Source organism: Gopherus evgoodei, chromosome 3 (genome assembly GCF_007399415.2).
Source record: "Gopherus evgoodei ecotype Sinaloan lineage chromosome 3, rGopEvg1_v1.p, whole genome shotgun sequence".
Lineage (NCBI taxonomy): Eukaryota > Metazoa > Chordata > Testudines > Testudinidae > Gopherus > Gopherus evgoodei.
The window spans coordinates 160,753,365-160,769,071 of NC_044324.1; the positions used below are offsets into that span (position 1 = coordinate 160,753,365).

The 15,707-nt window shown below is 51.1% G+C and overlaps 1 protein-coding gene across 2 annotated transcripts in view; it reads left to right on the top strand.

The window, feature by feature from the left end:
* Positions 1 to 409: 409 nt before the first annotated feature.
* SLC29A1 (solute carrier family 29 member 1 (Augustine blood group)) overlaps positions 410 to 15,707 on the top strand; it is a 57,552-nt gene continuing 42,254 nt past the window's right edge. Inside the window, exon 1 of one of the 2 annotated variants that reach the window (XM_030557220.1) lies at positions 410 to 511. The gene's annotated coding sequence lies outside the window, so the exon portion shown is untranslated. The remainder of the gene's footprint in view (positions 512 to 15,707) is intronic. The other variant, XM_030557221.1, reaches the window with a different exon arrangement.

Consider the following 15,707-nt stretch of genomic DNA (forward strand, 5'->3'; position numbering starts at 1 on the left):
AGCGCTGGGATAGCTGCAGGTCAGGGGTGAGGGGCAGTGGCCTGGGGGGGGCAGGGCCGGCTCCAGTCCCCAGCACGCCAAGCGCGTGCTTGGGGCGGCATGCCGCGGGGGGCGCTCTGCCGCTTGCCGGGAGGGCAGCGGGCGGCTCCTGCGGAGCTGCCGCAGTCACGCCTGCGGGAGGTCCACTGCAGCCGCGGGACCAGCGGACCTTCAGCAGCCACGTCTGCGGCAGATCCACCAGCCGCGGGACCGGCGAGCGGCAGAGCGCCCCCCGCAGCGTGCCGCCGTCCTGGGGGCAGCGAAATGGCTAGAGCCGGCCCTGTGTGGAGGGTGCCCCAGAAGCCCCCGCACTCAGCCTGTTGGAGCAGAGGAGCACTAGGACCCGCGGGGAGCGCTCCGCCGCGCTCCCCAGCCCGGGAAGCTGCGAGCTAGGCCCGCTAGCCGCCCCCGAGAGTTGCCAGCGAGAGGCGGCGGGAGAAGGAACCAGCCCCCCTGCAGCCACGGGAGACGTGTAAGCACCCGCCGCCACCGTGCCCCGGGGCTGGCGCGGCCCGGCTCCCCGCCGGGCGGAGCCAGGCACCGGGGAAGTTAGGGGGGCGCTACAGGTTGCAGACCCGGAGCGGAGTTTCCCGCCCGGCCGCCCGCCCGCGCGGCTGGGGGGGGGGGCTGCTTCCCGCTCCCTGCTGGGACATGTCGCGGGCTCTACACACGTGTCGGAAGTGTGACCGTGAGCGCGGGCACTGTGCTCCCGGCCCCACGTGTGGCGGGCTGGCTCCCTCCCTCCCTGGGCTAGGGCTGGTGCTGTTCCGGGCTTGGCGGCTCCCCTGGGTTCTCTGCCCGGCCTCCTGCCCCGTCTGTCACCGCAGCCACCTCCGCCTTGCCGCCCCCGATTCCTGTGTAGCCCCCTCCGGTTCATTCACAGTCACCACCCTGCCCCCCACGCGTGGCTTAGCTACACACCGGGTATATCCTATTATAACTCTGGGCTTAGAAACATACAGTTAGAGCTGGGCAGCCCCCTCGCCAGGACATAGTTCCACCGTGCCAGGGGTCTGGTGGCAGACAGTTAGAGGAACAATACTGCGATAAGCCCCTTTATTCGGCGTAGCTGCATCCATACTAGGGCATTGCACTGGTTTAGCTATGTCTCTGGAGCAGTGCAAAATCTGTTTGCGGGCCAGCCTTCAGACTGCATCATCCCTGCTGCCCTGCCACCTTATGCGGCTCTGCCCTTGCCTGCATCTCAAGTCTCATTCCTTTTGTCCTTGCCCCTTCTCCTCTCTCTCCCACCTTTGTGCATGATCCCAGCTGTGCATGGACTGACCTCCCCTTCAGACCCTAACTAATGGTTCACTTGTCCTTTGATGTCCCACGCGTGCTCAGATTCAGCTTATACATCAGCACTCTTGTAACTGCTCTTGCTGGGTGCCCCTGCACCACTGGGCTTTCTCTGAGCTCCTGGGCAGGGTTGGGCATGGGCAGCAAATCCTGAGCCTGTTAGCTAGGCTCAACTCTGAATGGCTGAGTCTGGCCCTCTGCAGGGTGCCAGTGTGTGTGTCAGGAACAGGAAGAAGGAGCAGGTACTGCTTCTGCACGCCATGCTCTGGGCTCTCAAGGTCAGGGATTTCGTTTGCAATCCTGTTAAAGGGCCACACAGCTTGCTGGCAGCTCATACAGCAGCTGTCCCTGCAGTGTGGTGTCCGGTTCCATTACAGTCCCCTCTGCCTCCTGTCCTACTGCCCAGAGCTGCCTCCAGGCCAGGAGGGAGAAGCATGCCCGCAGTCTGTGATGGGTTGTATTCAGGGATGGGGCGGTGCCAGGAGTTAGGGTTCTTCTGGGGAAAGAGAGGCAACAAAGCAAGGTGTCAGGCAGTCTGAGAAGCTGGAGCAGGGAGCTAACTAGGAGGGAGAAAGAGTGAGCTGGGCACTTGTCCAGCAGTGAAGAGTTTGCCTTCAGGAGTACAATCTGTTTTGTCAGTGTAGTGAGAGCATGGGCTGGGAACCAGGACTCCTGGGTTCTGTCTCAGACTTGCTGTGTGACCGGGGGTAAGTCACTGCCTATGTCTGTTTTCCCCTTTGCAAAATGAGATTCCTGGGGCCCTCCAGCAGGGTGGATTGTGAGGCTGAATTAATTGTTTGCAAAGCTTGCTGAGACCCTCATCCAGAAGGTACTGTAGGAAGCAATGGATTATTATTGCCACATCCCCTTTGTAGTGTGGACTCCATTGTGCTGCACAGATATTCAGGAGAGCTGATCCCTGCCATAACAAGTAGGCGTAACAAACAGGAGGGAGGAGAGATAGTGATCAAAGCAAGCAGGTCTGTAGCCTAGCACTGCATACAGGTGGATGGCTGCAAACCTTGCCCATGTGACTGACAGGAACAAAATGCAGGGCCAGGATTTACTGTTGTGCTAATATTAATGCCAGGGCACCAGCCCTCTGCATTGTGAAGCAATTATCTTCCAGGGCAGCTGTCAGCATGGGTTGTTGGAGGGACCCTGCGCTGCTTCCCAGCTGTGTTGGATCACGAGGATGGGGCTCTCGGTGTGGAGTAAACCAGGGTTCTAGGGGCATCATTTGGTAGCACACAGCAAGTAACCCCCTTCTGCTGGCTCAGTTCCAATGCAAGCCCGTCCAACCCCTGCCAGTGAGAACAGTCCTTGTCCTTCTACACAGTCCAGTCCAAACCCTGCCAAGGGCCCTCTCCGAGACCAGAACAGCGAGCTGGCTTCCCCAGTGAGGACGCCAACTCCTGTTCTGGGCACAGGAGTATGCCTTGAGCTCTGTCTGAAGTTGCCTCTCCAAGGAACCAGATGGGCCTGATGCTCAACACTCAGCCACATGCATCCTTGTGTGATGCTTTAAACTCCTCCTGGTTTCCCAGAGGGGGCAGTCTGTTGCTCAATGGGTTGCTGTGTCAGCTGCTCAAGTGATGCTGCCCTGGGGACAGCCTCTGAGTTACAATCAGCTGAGAACAGAAGTGAGTCAGCTCCATGCAGTGAATTCCCAGGATGGCGGCTAGAGCCCCAGTCCTTTTCCTGGTACTGTCTATCTCAGATGGCACCACAGGCTGGTTCTGTGAGTGCAGTGGAGAGAGGCAATGGGCAGAGAGTCACTTTTCAGACTAGAACTATGTTAGGAGGCTCACCTGAGGTGGCACAGCCTGGGAATAGAACCCAGGAGTCCTGCCTGACTCCCAGTCATGTGCTCTAACCACTACAGCTTAAGACAACACTTCCTTCCAGACCTGGCAATAGAACCCAAGTGTTCTGACTCCCAGTCCTGGGCTTTCATTACAGGCCCAGATTTCGGGAGCAACCGTAAAGAACGCACCCTGCCACCTCCCCGATGCAATGCAGGCCTCCTGCAGCTGGACCTCAAAACTTACACCAGTGCCCTGCATCTTGAAACTGCCTCCTGCCAAGGGAGATAGAGCCTGATCTGCTACTTCTAAACCTCACCAGCTACACCCACAACCCCCAAATTCCCCACTTGCTCCAGTCCCAGTACTGCCCTCTTTCCCCGATACTCCGCTGCGTGAGTGAGTGGAACAGCAAAGCAAAGTGGACAAGACCTCTGGAGCACTTCACTTGCTGGGTGTAGTTTTGTGCTGCAGAGATCTTGTCCAGTTCACTTTGATGCTCCACTCGTGCATGGTGTGAAGCAGAGGCCAAAAGGGGCAGCTTCCTTCCCTGATGCTGCTCACCATCTCCCTCCATCCCCTGAACCCATGGGTGATTAGCAGTGTGCTCACTCACCCGCCTGTTTAACTTTCTTGTCCTCTTACCTACATTCATCAAGCCTCAGAGGAATTTAAGTCTATAAACCACCTAATCCATTTCCCGTGTGCCTCGTGCTACCCTGATCCCTGTCAGGGAACAGTGCAGGACAACTCCTGCTCTCTACATGGCATGGGGTTGCAAGATTTCCCTCCCTAGCTTTCTCAAAGGGGAATTCCATTGCCTGTTGTTGTGATTGAAGGTGAGCTGTATGTGGGAGCCCCGGATCACTTGATTTCCCACATCCCGAGGAAGGCTTTGGCTGAGCCATCTGGGTGTATTGCTGGAGTGCTCCCTCTTACTGTCTGAGTGGATCAGAGTTGGAATTGACTTAAAAAAGCGGGGAAAGACCTGATGTTGGAGCAAATCCGTGGCCACCTGGGATTTCACGGTTGTCTCTGATCTGTGCCCATTGTAGCCTCTCAGAACTTCACAGCAGCAATAGGGATAGCATTCAGATCCTCATGCTCCACCACCAACACAGGCCCAGCCACAGGAGGTGGGGGAGAGTTGCCATAGCAGTACAGGGCTTATGGCACCCAGCTCAGTTGTTCGGATTCCAGCCAGCAGAGGACAGTGGTTTGCTGGCTTGCTCATTACTCTGTTTTAATCTTTTTACAGTGCATCTGCCTCTCTGTGCTTTGCCTTAGTTCTCAGGCAGACCACAACAAGTAGTTAGTCACACCTGTATAATTGCCCATCCTCTCTGGCTTTGCCATAGGGACAAGGGGCAGGGCTACATGGCTGAAATAGGGAATTGAAACCAATATCTGGAGCTCCAGAAGCTCAAGAACTAAGGAAGTAACTCCATTAGCTGCCACTAAGTAGCAGGCTGTTATAATCCCTCAATCCGGCCTCTGGTGGGCAGCAACATGATCACACACACCAAACCAGCATCTTATATGGATGCTTGAAATCGGAACACCAGCTAACATCCCACAGCAGGGGCCAGGCTGTCCCCTGTTCAATACTGATGGGCCAGCTCAAAAGGCAGCTGAACATCACCGCGGGAGCATCGTAGGCCCTAATCTAGAGGATGATAGATCAAAGCTGTGGTGCACAAGGCCTGGCTGAGACGCTCAGGAGACCCCAGGAGACCAACAGACCTTTTCTTTCTCTAGTTTTGGTGCCAATGTAAGTGTTCAGATATTAAGCCATAAAAGCCTCCTGTTTGCTCAGCAATGGCTGGGATGAGTCAGGTTAGTGCTGCCATCCAGGATCCTCACGGAAGGGAGCTTGATTTCCCTCGCCAGTTCACTTTTAACGCTTTGTTATCCAGCAGGTGCTTTAGCCCAGAAGTGGCTGCTCCCAAGAGAGCCCAGCGGGGCTCAGAGAGGCCATGTGGCACTTTATGAGAAGTATCTACCCACTCACCAGGATGTGCCTGGTCCTGCTGCTGTCAGCTGGCTTGTTTGCTGCCATGGTGAATTTGGTGGCAGTGAAACATGCAAGATTTCCTGGTCTGGAGCTGCAGACCTCTGTGGACAGGGATACACACACATACACCCGCTTCTCTGGACAATGTGCCCTGGCTCTACTCTGGAGGACCCCCTCCACCATGGGGGTCCCAGGCAGGGGATGGGTCAAGTGAAAGGGATGGTGCAGCCCAGTGGTTCTAGCTGGGGCATTTCTCTCTGACCGGGCGGAGCTGTCACCATTTGCTAGGTGGTTGAAGTGAGAGAGATTGCTGTGAGACTGGGCCTTCCTGAGTCATGAGCACCTCTCATGATATGCAAAGTTTCATGAGGTGAAATTAACAGGCATCAGGTTTAAAACAAACAAAGAGAAGTATTTCTTCACACAATGCACAGCGCATGGGACTTGTTGCCAAGGGATGTTGTGAAGGCCAAAACTCTAACTGAGTTCAAAAGAATTGGATAAGCTCCTAGAGGCTAGGTCCATCAATGGCTATTAGCCAGGATGGTCAGGCATGCAACCCCATTCTGTGGGTGTCCCTAGCCTCTAAATGCTGGGACTAGACAACAGGGATGGATCACTTGAAATTGCCCTGTTGTGTTCATTCCCTCTGAAGCATCTGGGAGCGGCCACTGTCACAGACAGGAAGGATACTGGACTGGACAGACCATTGGTCTGACCCGGAATGGACATTCTTATGTTCTTAAAGTCAGCAAGCTAGGGGCTGGCAACCAGGGAGCAAATGAGTGAAACGCTGCTAGGCAGCATAGAGAGAATCCTGCCCTTCCCTGCAGGCCTCTTGCTGGCCCCTCTGCAGAGTCCAGAAAGCCACATGTAATAAGAGCCGGGCTGCTCTGCAACAGCCTTTAGCACAGAAATGTTCTTTATCTGAGGGAGAGATAAGGCTGTTCCCAACCCAGGATGGAAGGAGCTGCTAGCAGGGCCGTAAGACTGTGTCTCCTCGCTGCTGCAGACTTTGCTGTACTGTGCCCAGCATACAACATGCCAGGACTTTACTCTCTCTCCCAGCAAGCCCTATGGGATCACCCCACCAGGGCCATTTTCCCTGCACTGAAGGGGCTGGGAGTCATCTTCCTTTGTCCCATGTTCGAGGCCATGCACTCTCCTGGGGTGTGTAGGGGAAGGATTGTTCCTCTGACAGACCCTTCTGTCCAGGACTTGGCAGGCTTTCATACCCCCCCTGCAGAGCCAAGCTGCAGAGTCTTCAGACCAGCTTCGTGGGCAGGTCTAACTTTGTGAGTAGACCCATTAAAGACAATGTGCTTAAAGTTAGACATGGCCTTAAGCCCCTCCCTTTGGTCTGTTGTATTGATATTAAGGGCGAATAGCCTTTGCACTGTTTGAACGTTAACTCACAAATAAAAAACATGTTCCTTAAACAAGCACAAGGAAAAAGCTTTCAGACTTATCTGCTTCTTCTGTCTTCGGGGCTGGGAAAAATAAAACAAAATAAGCTAAAGTGTGTTGAGGAGACAAGCTCTTTGGGTCTTTTTAAGTCTCTCTTTAAAAAACCCCAAGGGGAAACGGGTGGTATAGTTTATCTTTCATTATTTTGTCTACCAATTATGTCTCATATTTGCCGCACTAATTTTAGTCTGCTGATTTCAGGGGTCATGTCTTGTTGTTGTTTGTTTAATTGAATTTTAACAGTCCTTAAATCATATCAGTTGGCTTTTTTCTGTTTAGACTAATTTAGTTCGTGTCTCTGGTTTTCTTGCATTCGTTCATAACACTTTAGTATTAAAAAAAACTTGACCTATTTTCTGTAGTTAATTCCCAACCAAGCAAACAGAGTTATACATCATTGTAACAGTTTATAAAGTTTTACCTACTTTTTACATTTAAGCTTACAAATAAAGTAGATTTTTAAGCCCAATAATTATAACAGTTCCTATCTCTTCCCACTCAGCTGTTGCAGGCAAGTCCCTTTTCCAGTGCTTGACTGGACTGCAGCATGGCAGAGATTGTTGCTATCGCCAACCCACCAACAAAAAGATACAGAGAGGATGTTTGCCTGCCATGTGTTACTAGTGCTCCCAACCTAAGAGCTGGCTAGGTTGCCAGTTACTGTTTAATCAGCTTTCAACATTAGTATGGGAGACCTTTTCTCGTTTGTATCTGTCTAGGAGGAGATAGGACACATTCTTTTCTTGTTCTTGGGGACTTTGCTACTTTGGTTCATGCCTTTGTCACCTCAGGATTGGATTGTTGCATAACACTGCATCTTAAATCCCAGCAGAAGCTTGTGCTGCCCACTCAGTGGTGTATCTTGCTGGGAGCACCAGCCGATAGTGCTCCAGGATGCCTGCTGTGGATGTCTAGATGGAGTTTAAGACCAGGAAAGCCCCAGATGGCCCAGGACCTGCCTATTTAAGAGACTGCCTCTTCCCCATGCTGCAATTGAGGTAGTGGCACTGCTCGGTATGAAACAGAAGGGGCAGAGGGCAGGGTATTCTCTGTACGGGCCTCTTGGCTGTGGAGTTCTCTTCCCCACCAAGTCCAAAATAGTCCAGGTCTGCTGACCTCAAGCTACACTGCAAAGGTCTTCTTTGGAGGAGGGGGAAATTGCTCAGGGTGCTATATGGGGAGGGCTGGGTGCTTTCCCTCATTTCTCCTTTGCTGTAAGAGTTGATCAATCACTTTTGGATGTTGCAGATTAATTCCTCCCTGTTTGTGATATGTTGTCATGGCACTGTACACATTGGCCTCCGTGCAGTGTTCTTGCTTGGGAGCATGCTAACATGGCTGAGATGATGGTAAAAATGTCAGGAGCCGCTAAGGCTGGGGAGCTCTCCAGCCATTTGGGAAATGTTTAACAACAGCTCAGCAGCCGCTTAGATCTAAAGAGAAAACATTTTCTGAAGCATCACGCATAAGATCTGCCTTTCCAAAACATGGATTAAGCATCAGCTTCCTCTATTTAGACAAGATAAATACTGGAGAAAGATACTCAGGAGATCAGTTAACCTTTTAGAGCTCTTGTTTCAGGCTGTGTGCAGACTCAGGCAGGCGACTAGGGCTGCATTGAAAGATTTTGTGCATAACCGTGGCAGCTAGAGACTTTATCTCTTTAAAATGAAGAGTAAGAGGCTGGAGCTTAAGTCTGTGGGGAGGGATAGCTCCATAGCTGCAGCATCTACAGGTAGTGTGGGTACAGCTTTCTCTGTTGTTAGGGGAGGTAAAGTTCTGTGTATTAGCAGTGAAGGGGAGAAGATGTGGGAACACTGCTCACTACTACAGGCCTTTTTGAATCCGCTGTGTGTGTGATGCTGGAGAGGACCAGATATCCCTGGGAGGGAAGCAGGTTTGCCAGACCCAGCATCTGCAGGGCTGATATCTGGGATGTCGGAGTCAGTAGCTTCCAATCCCTGCCCATCCCCAAACACAGGTGGCTCAGTGACATGATTGGATGGGAAGGCCAGAACTCAGGCATGCTGTCAGTGTTACATCCTGGCATTTCTAGTGGCAAAGCTTGGTCTGGGTTGAGCTAAGATCATGCTAACCCTGAACCCAGACATTGGTTTGTTCTAGTGCTGCCAAGGAGGGGGTGGGGGTGTCTTCCAGCCCCTTTCTCATCCTCTGGCTGTCAGGGCTGGCATTCAGCTGCTGGGACAGGCAGGTGATGAAAACACAGTGGTATAGTGTGTCTTGCCAGGGTCAGTCCGGGTTCCTCTGGCACCCTGCTACCCCAGGGCCATGTGCCGGCTTGGCAGGCCCTGGGCTGCAAGGTGCAGGGAGTAGTTACATAGGCGTGACGCTGGATTTTGAGGGAGCAGCGCTCCGTGGGAATGGCTCATTCTGATTTTTAAAGGGCTGTAAATATGCCCAGAAGCCAAGGTGATGGGCACATTCTTAGAAATCTGTAAGAAGCTCCCATTTCTGGGGAGCTCATAGGCAGGGAGACAGTACTGCCATGCCAGCTACAGTGGCACCACCTGCACATAAGTGCATGAGGGCAGAGTGTGCACTGCTGCAGGTGCCATAAAATAGGGTTGTATGTGCCATCCTGTGGGTCAATGGTAGCGGGCATGGGAGAGCTGCCATGGCAGGCAGGAATGGAGGTGAGGGGAGCTGCCATGCAGTCTCGGAGTGAGGGAGGCCTCTGTGACAGCTCCCTCCTCCTGCAGAGGACATGATCCTTCCCAGCCGTCCATCTCTCCCTCATTGTATTTGATGAGCCTGGCTGGCCTCCAGCAGCCACTCTCAGCAGAGAGCTCTGCTCCTTCTCAGCGCTCTGGCTCCAGCAGCTAAGGAGCTGGTGTTCACATGCACGGTGCAGCTACTGAGCTGGTATGTCAAGTCCCTGCTCTGCCAGTGCCCTGTGGCAGGGGGCAGTGACATTACCACTAGAGTTCGATGGAATTCACTTGGGGCCTGACGAGCAAGGTGAGAAGGGCTTCCCTGTGGCTGAGGGGGCAGGGTCTGGGTGAGGGTAATGGATGGGAGGTGGGCAGCTTGGCTGTGGGTGTCGCTGTGCCCCCAGCAGTTCATTCCCTCTGCACCTACCCCAGAGCAGCGGGAAGCTGGGAAACCCCATTGAGTTTCTCCTGGGGGCCATGTGAACATGGGTCACTCCTGGAACCACTCTACTAATGCAAGCCCATGTTATACATAAGGAGTTTGCTGGGGTCTCAGCTCCGTCCCCCCCCAGGTGATGTATAGGGGATCTCCTTCCCCTCTGCACCCTGCTGGGAGTGTGTAATGCCTGAGCAGTCAGCCACGTGGGCACTGGGTACACTCTGCTCTCAGCACCACAGCAGCGGGGCTGTCCCTCCGCAACCAGCCTCCTCCGCCTGGGGAAGTGGAGCCATTAGGCGGTTAATTGTTGCAGTAGGAGGGAGTGAAGGTATGGCTTGCACTGGCAGGGGGCAGAGGCTGGGAAGAAGGGAATGTTAGAGGTGGAGGAGTGGCAAAGGGAGTGAAGAGTCCTGGGGGGGACTAAAGAAGCGGGTGTTGGTGTAGGGGGGTGGCAGGGAAGAGAGTGGCTGGGGAGAGAGGTACAGGAGGCTGCTGTGGTGGAGGAGGGAGGCAGTGCAGGGGAACTGGGGAGGGAGGTACAAGAGAGGCTGCTGGCATGGGGAAGGAAGGTGGGGAGGGAAGTACAGGAGAGGCTGCTGGTGTGGAGGAGGGAAGTGGGAAAAGATCACTTCCAAAGCTGGCCTGTCCAGGTGAGGGCACCATAGACAGCACTCTTGGCAGAGGGGCAGTTGCTCCCCCACTGACCTGTGAACTGGGTGGAGTGGAAAGCCCCTTACAGGCTTTAGGGGGCAGAGCCCCTGGCCATCCGCCCATGCCCTGCTTCCTGAGAGAGCGAGTGGCTGTCCCCTCACATCCATACAGGGGTGTCCTTCGGTCCAAATGAGTGTGGGAGGAGGAGTCTGGCCAGGAGCAATGACCATGTGACCCCAACAGTGTCAGCATTTAGGGGCCGTGCCCCTCAAAGCCTTTAACTCCCCCTCCTCCCCAGCTGTGCCAGACTGCTCTGGCGATTATAGTGACCAGGGGCTCCCTGGAGCTGCAGTTTGGATTTAGCCTCATGTCATGCCAGTCCCACAGACCCAGGCTCCTCCCCCAATCCACAGGGCACTAGACACCCCTGAGCCTGGCCCTGCCTTAGGGCTGTGGGGAGGCAGCTGGGCTGAGCGGCCTAAGGGGGCCCCTTGCAGGGCCGCTCCCTGACTCACAGGCAATGTGGGTTTGTGTGTGCCCGCTGAGCCGGAAAGGCTGAGCCCAAACCCCGCTGCCCCTCCCAGGACAGCAGGGATGGCTAGAGTCCCACAAGGCCTCACCCAGAGGGGAGCACTGGGCCAGAGGGGAGGGACCAGGACCTCGGGCCAGTGCGGGAAGCACAGGGTTGGTATCCATTAGTCTGTTTGAGCAGCCCGTCACTGGGCTTACTGCCTGGGGAGGCCTTCTGGGCACAATAGGCAGCGTGAACCATCTGCATCATCGGGGGCTTAGAGGCACAAGCAGGCTGCCTTGTCTATGTTCCTGTGGGGCACAGAAAGTGCTCTTATTCCCCAGAAGGTGTCTGGGGCACAGCGAGCAGCCCTGTCTGCATGCGGGGAGGGAGGGAGTCACAACAGTTGCTCTGCTTTTAGGAAGGGAATCATACATGCAGGTGCTTTCTGTCATTCCCCAGCAGAGGACAGTCATCACATGCATTGGCATTGCCACTGAGCCCTGTGAAAATAGTTATTAGTTCTGATCCCTGCTGCTGGAGCCAGGACTGGATATAGGCCTCCACAATACAGCATGGACCTTACCCTGCTTGCCTCTTAGCAAGGAGCTGTACAATAAAGCCAATGATAAAGGTATGAAAGGGAAACATGCAGGCTGACTCTGGAGGACCTTCCTGGCACTGAGCTGTGAATTGCCTCTTCAGAGAAGGCGGCCCTAGGCTGGACAGAGCTCTAGGGGGATGTGCTATAGGGCCTAATCCTGCCCTCCTTGGGAGAGATTAAGTGGAATCTACTGAGGCATCTCCCATCTCTGATTTCTCTGCTGATTTGAAGCCTCACTTTTACCCACAGCCTGCTCTAGGCAGCTGCTTCTAGCAAAAGCTTATTGGAGAGACAAGCAGGGGTGGAACTGTGCTGGCTTATGGCAGCTGGGCAGACCAGAATACTCGCCTGCGCTCAGCATTCAGCTAAAATAAATCTGTACCCCTAGAGACTGTGAAGGAGAAAATTAAAATCACGACACAAATATCCGCAATGCCTGAGTCTGCAAAGAGCCTGATACTCATAGACTTTAAGGTCAGAAGGGACCATTATGATCGTCTAGTCTGACCCCCGCACAATGCAGGTCACAGAATCTCACCCATCCACTTCTATAACAAACCACTAATCTATGTCTGAGTTATTGAAGTCCTCAAATTGTGGTTTGAAGACCTCAAGCTGCAGAGAATCCTCCAGCAGGTGACCTGTGCCCCATGCTGCAGAGGAAGGTGAAAAACCTCCAGGGCCTCTGCCAATCTGCCCTGGAGGAAAATTCCTTTCCGACCCCAAATATGACGATCAGTTAAACCCTGAGCATATGGGCCAGACTCACCAGCCAGCACTCAGGAAAGAATTCTCTGTAGTAACTCAGATCTCACCCCATCTAACATCCCATCACAGACCACTGGGCATACTTACCTGCTGATAATCAAAGATTAATTGCTAAAATTAATTGCCAAAATTAGGCTGTCCCATCATACCATCCCCTCCATAAACTTACCAAGCTTAGTCTTGAAGCCAAATATGTCTTTTGCCTCCACTACTCCCATTGGAAGGCTGTTCCAGAACTTCACTCCTCTAATGGTTAGAAACCTTCGTCTAATTTCAAATCTAAACTTCCTAGTGTCCAGTTTATACCCATTTGTTCCTGTGTCCACATTGGTACTAACCTTAAATAATTCCTCTCCCTCCCTAATATTAATCCTTCTGATATATTTAAAAAGAGCAATCATATCCCCCCTCAACCTTCTTTTGGTTAGGCTAAACAAGCCAAGCTCTTTGAGTCTCCTTTCATAAGACAGGTTTTCCATTCCTCGGATCATCCTAGTAGCCCATCTCTGAACCTGTTCCAGTTTGAATTCACCCTTCTTAAACATGGGAAACCAGAACTGCACACAGTATTCCAGATGAGGTCTCACCAGTACCTTATATAACGGTACTAACACATCTGTATCTTTGCTGGAAATACCTTGCCTGATGTATCCTAAAACCACATTAGCTTTTTTAACGGCCATATCACATTGGCTGCTCACAGTCATCCTGTGATCAACCAATACTCTGAGGTTCTTCTCCTCCTCTGTTACTTCCAACTGATGTGTCCCCAATTTATAACTAAAATTCTTATTAATCCCCAAATCCATGACCTTGCACTTTTCACTATTAAATTTCATCCTATTACTATTACTCCAGTTTACAAGGTCATCCAGATCTTCCTGTATGATATCCTGGTCCTTCTCTGTGTTAGCAATACCTCCCAGGTTTGTGTCTCCACAAACTTTATTAGCACATTCCCGCTTTTTGTGCTATGGCCAGTAATAAAAAGGTTAAATCAGATTGGTCCCAAAACTGATCCTTGAGGAACTCCACTAGTAACCTCCTTCCAGCCTGACAGTTCACCTTTCAGTACGACCTGTTGTAGTCTCCCCTTTAACCAGTTCCTTATCCACCTTTCAGTTTTCATATTGATCCCCATCTTTTCCAATTTAACTAATAATTCCCCATGTGGAACCATGTGAAATGCCTTACTGAAATCGAGGTAAATTAGATCCACTGCGTTTCCTTTGTCTTAAAAATCTATTACCTTCTCAAAGAAAGAGATCGGGTTGGTTTGGCATGATCTACCTTTTGTGAAACCACGTTGTATTTTGTCCCAATTACCATTGACCTCAATATCCTTAACTACTTTCTCCTTCAAAATTTTTTCCAAGACCTTACATACTACAGATGTCGAACCAACAGGCCTGTAGTTACTCGGATCACTTAGTTCTTATTTTTAAGAAAGGGAAAAAATGTTAGCAATTCTGCAGCCGTACGGTACAACCCCTGAGTTTACTGATTCATTAAAAATTCTTGCTAATGGGCTTGAAATTTCATGTGCCATTTCCTTTAATATTCTTGGATGAAGATTATCTGGGCCCTCTGATTTTGTCCCATTAAGCTGTTTGAGTTTGGCTTCTACCTCGGATGTGGTAATATTTACCTTCATATCCTCATTCCCATTTGTCATCCTTCCATCATCCCTAAGCTCCTCATAAGCCTTATTAAAGACTGAGGCAAAGTATTTATTTAGCTATTGGGCCATGCCTAGATTATCTTTAACCTCCATTCCATCCTCAGTGTTTAGCGGTCCCACTTCTTCTTTCTTTGTTTTCTTCTTATTTATATGGCTATAAAACCTTTTACTATTGGTTTTAATTCCCTTTGCAAGGTCCAACTCTACATGGCTTTTAGCCTTTCTCACTTCATCCCTACATGTTCTGACCTCAATAAGGTAGCTTTCCTTGCTGATCCCGCCCATCTTCCACTCCTTGTAGGCTTTCTGCTTTTTCTTAATCACCTCTCTGAGATGCTTGCTCATCCAGCTTGGTCTACAATTCCTGCCTATGATTTTTTTTTTCCCCTTTCTTGGGATGCAGGCTTCTGATAGTTTCTGCAACTTTGACTTGAAGTAATTCCAGACCTCCTCTGCCTTTAGAGCCACAAATTCTTCAGTCCAATCCACTTCCCTAACTAATTTCCTTAATTCTTTAAAGTTAGCCCTTTTGAAATCAAAAACCCTAGTCCCAGATCTATTTTTGTTTATCCTTCCATCTAGTTTGAACTGAATTAGCTCATGATCACTTGAACCAAAGTTTCCCTTACAACCACTTCTTCTGTGAGGTCCTCACTACTCACCAAAACCAAACCTAAAATGGCTTCCCCTCTTGTTGGTTCTTCAACTACTTGGTGAAGAAATCCATCAGCTATCACATCCAGAAAAATCTGAGCCCTATTATTATTACTAGCACTTGTCCTCCAGTCTATATCTGGGAAGTTAAAGTCTCCCATGATCACACAATTCCCATTAGTGTTTACTTCATTAAAAACATTAAAGAGGTCTCTATCCATATCCAAATAGGATCCCTGCAGTCTGTAGCACACCCCAAGCACTATCTCAGGGGAGGTTCTAGTAGCTTTCTTTCCCAATGTGATTTTTGCCCAGACAGACTCTGTCTTATCCATTCCATCACTTCTTATTTCTTTACAGTTAACCTCATCATTGATATGCAATGCTACTCCACTACCTTTGCCTTTATTTGTGTCTTTCCTAAACAGCACATAGCCTTCAATACCTATACTCCAGTCATGACTACTATTCCACCATGTTTCTGTTATCCCTATAATATCCGATTTCACTTCCTGCACCAGTAGCTCTAGTTCTTCCGTTTTGTTACTTAGGCTCCTCGCATTAGTGTACAGACGTCTTAGTGAAGCCAAACGGCAAAAATTGACATTTTTTATTTGGTTAGGCACAGACATTCTACCACCAGTATCACCTATTAGACTGGTATCTACACTACCCTTCCTCTTTATGTCCATTCTTCTGCCCATGGCTGTATCCTCTCTTACTTTGTTTTCCTCCCTCTCAATGTTAAATTCCGGCGTGGTGATTACCTGGACATCTCCCAACCATCTCCCCCAAATTCTAGTTTAAAGCTCTCTTAATCAATTGGGCGTGGCTCCATCCTAGAAGTCTATTTCCCTCCTTACTCAGGTGAAGTCCATCCTGAGAGAACAGTCCTCTGTCCATGAATGTTTCCCAGTGGCCATACATCCCAAAGCCCTCCTTATAGCACCACTACCACTGCCTGAGCCATCTGTTGATCACCATAATCTTGTCACACCTTTGTTGCCCTTCTCTAGGAACAGGCAGAATCCCACTGAAGATCACCTGAGCCTCGATTTCCTTAAGCGTCTTCCCCAGCCTGGCATAGTCTCCTTTGATACGTT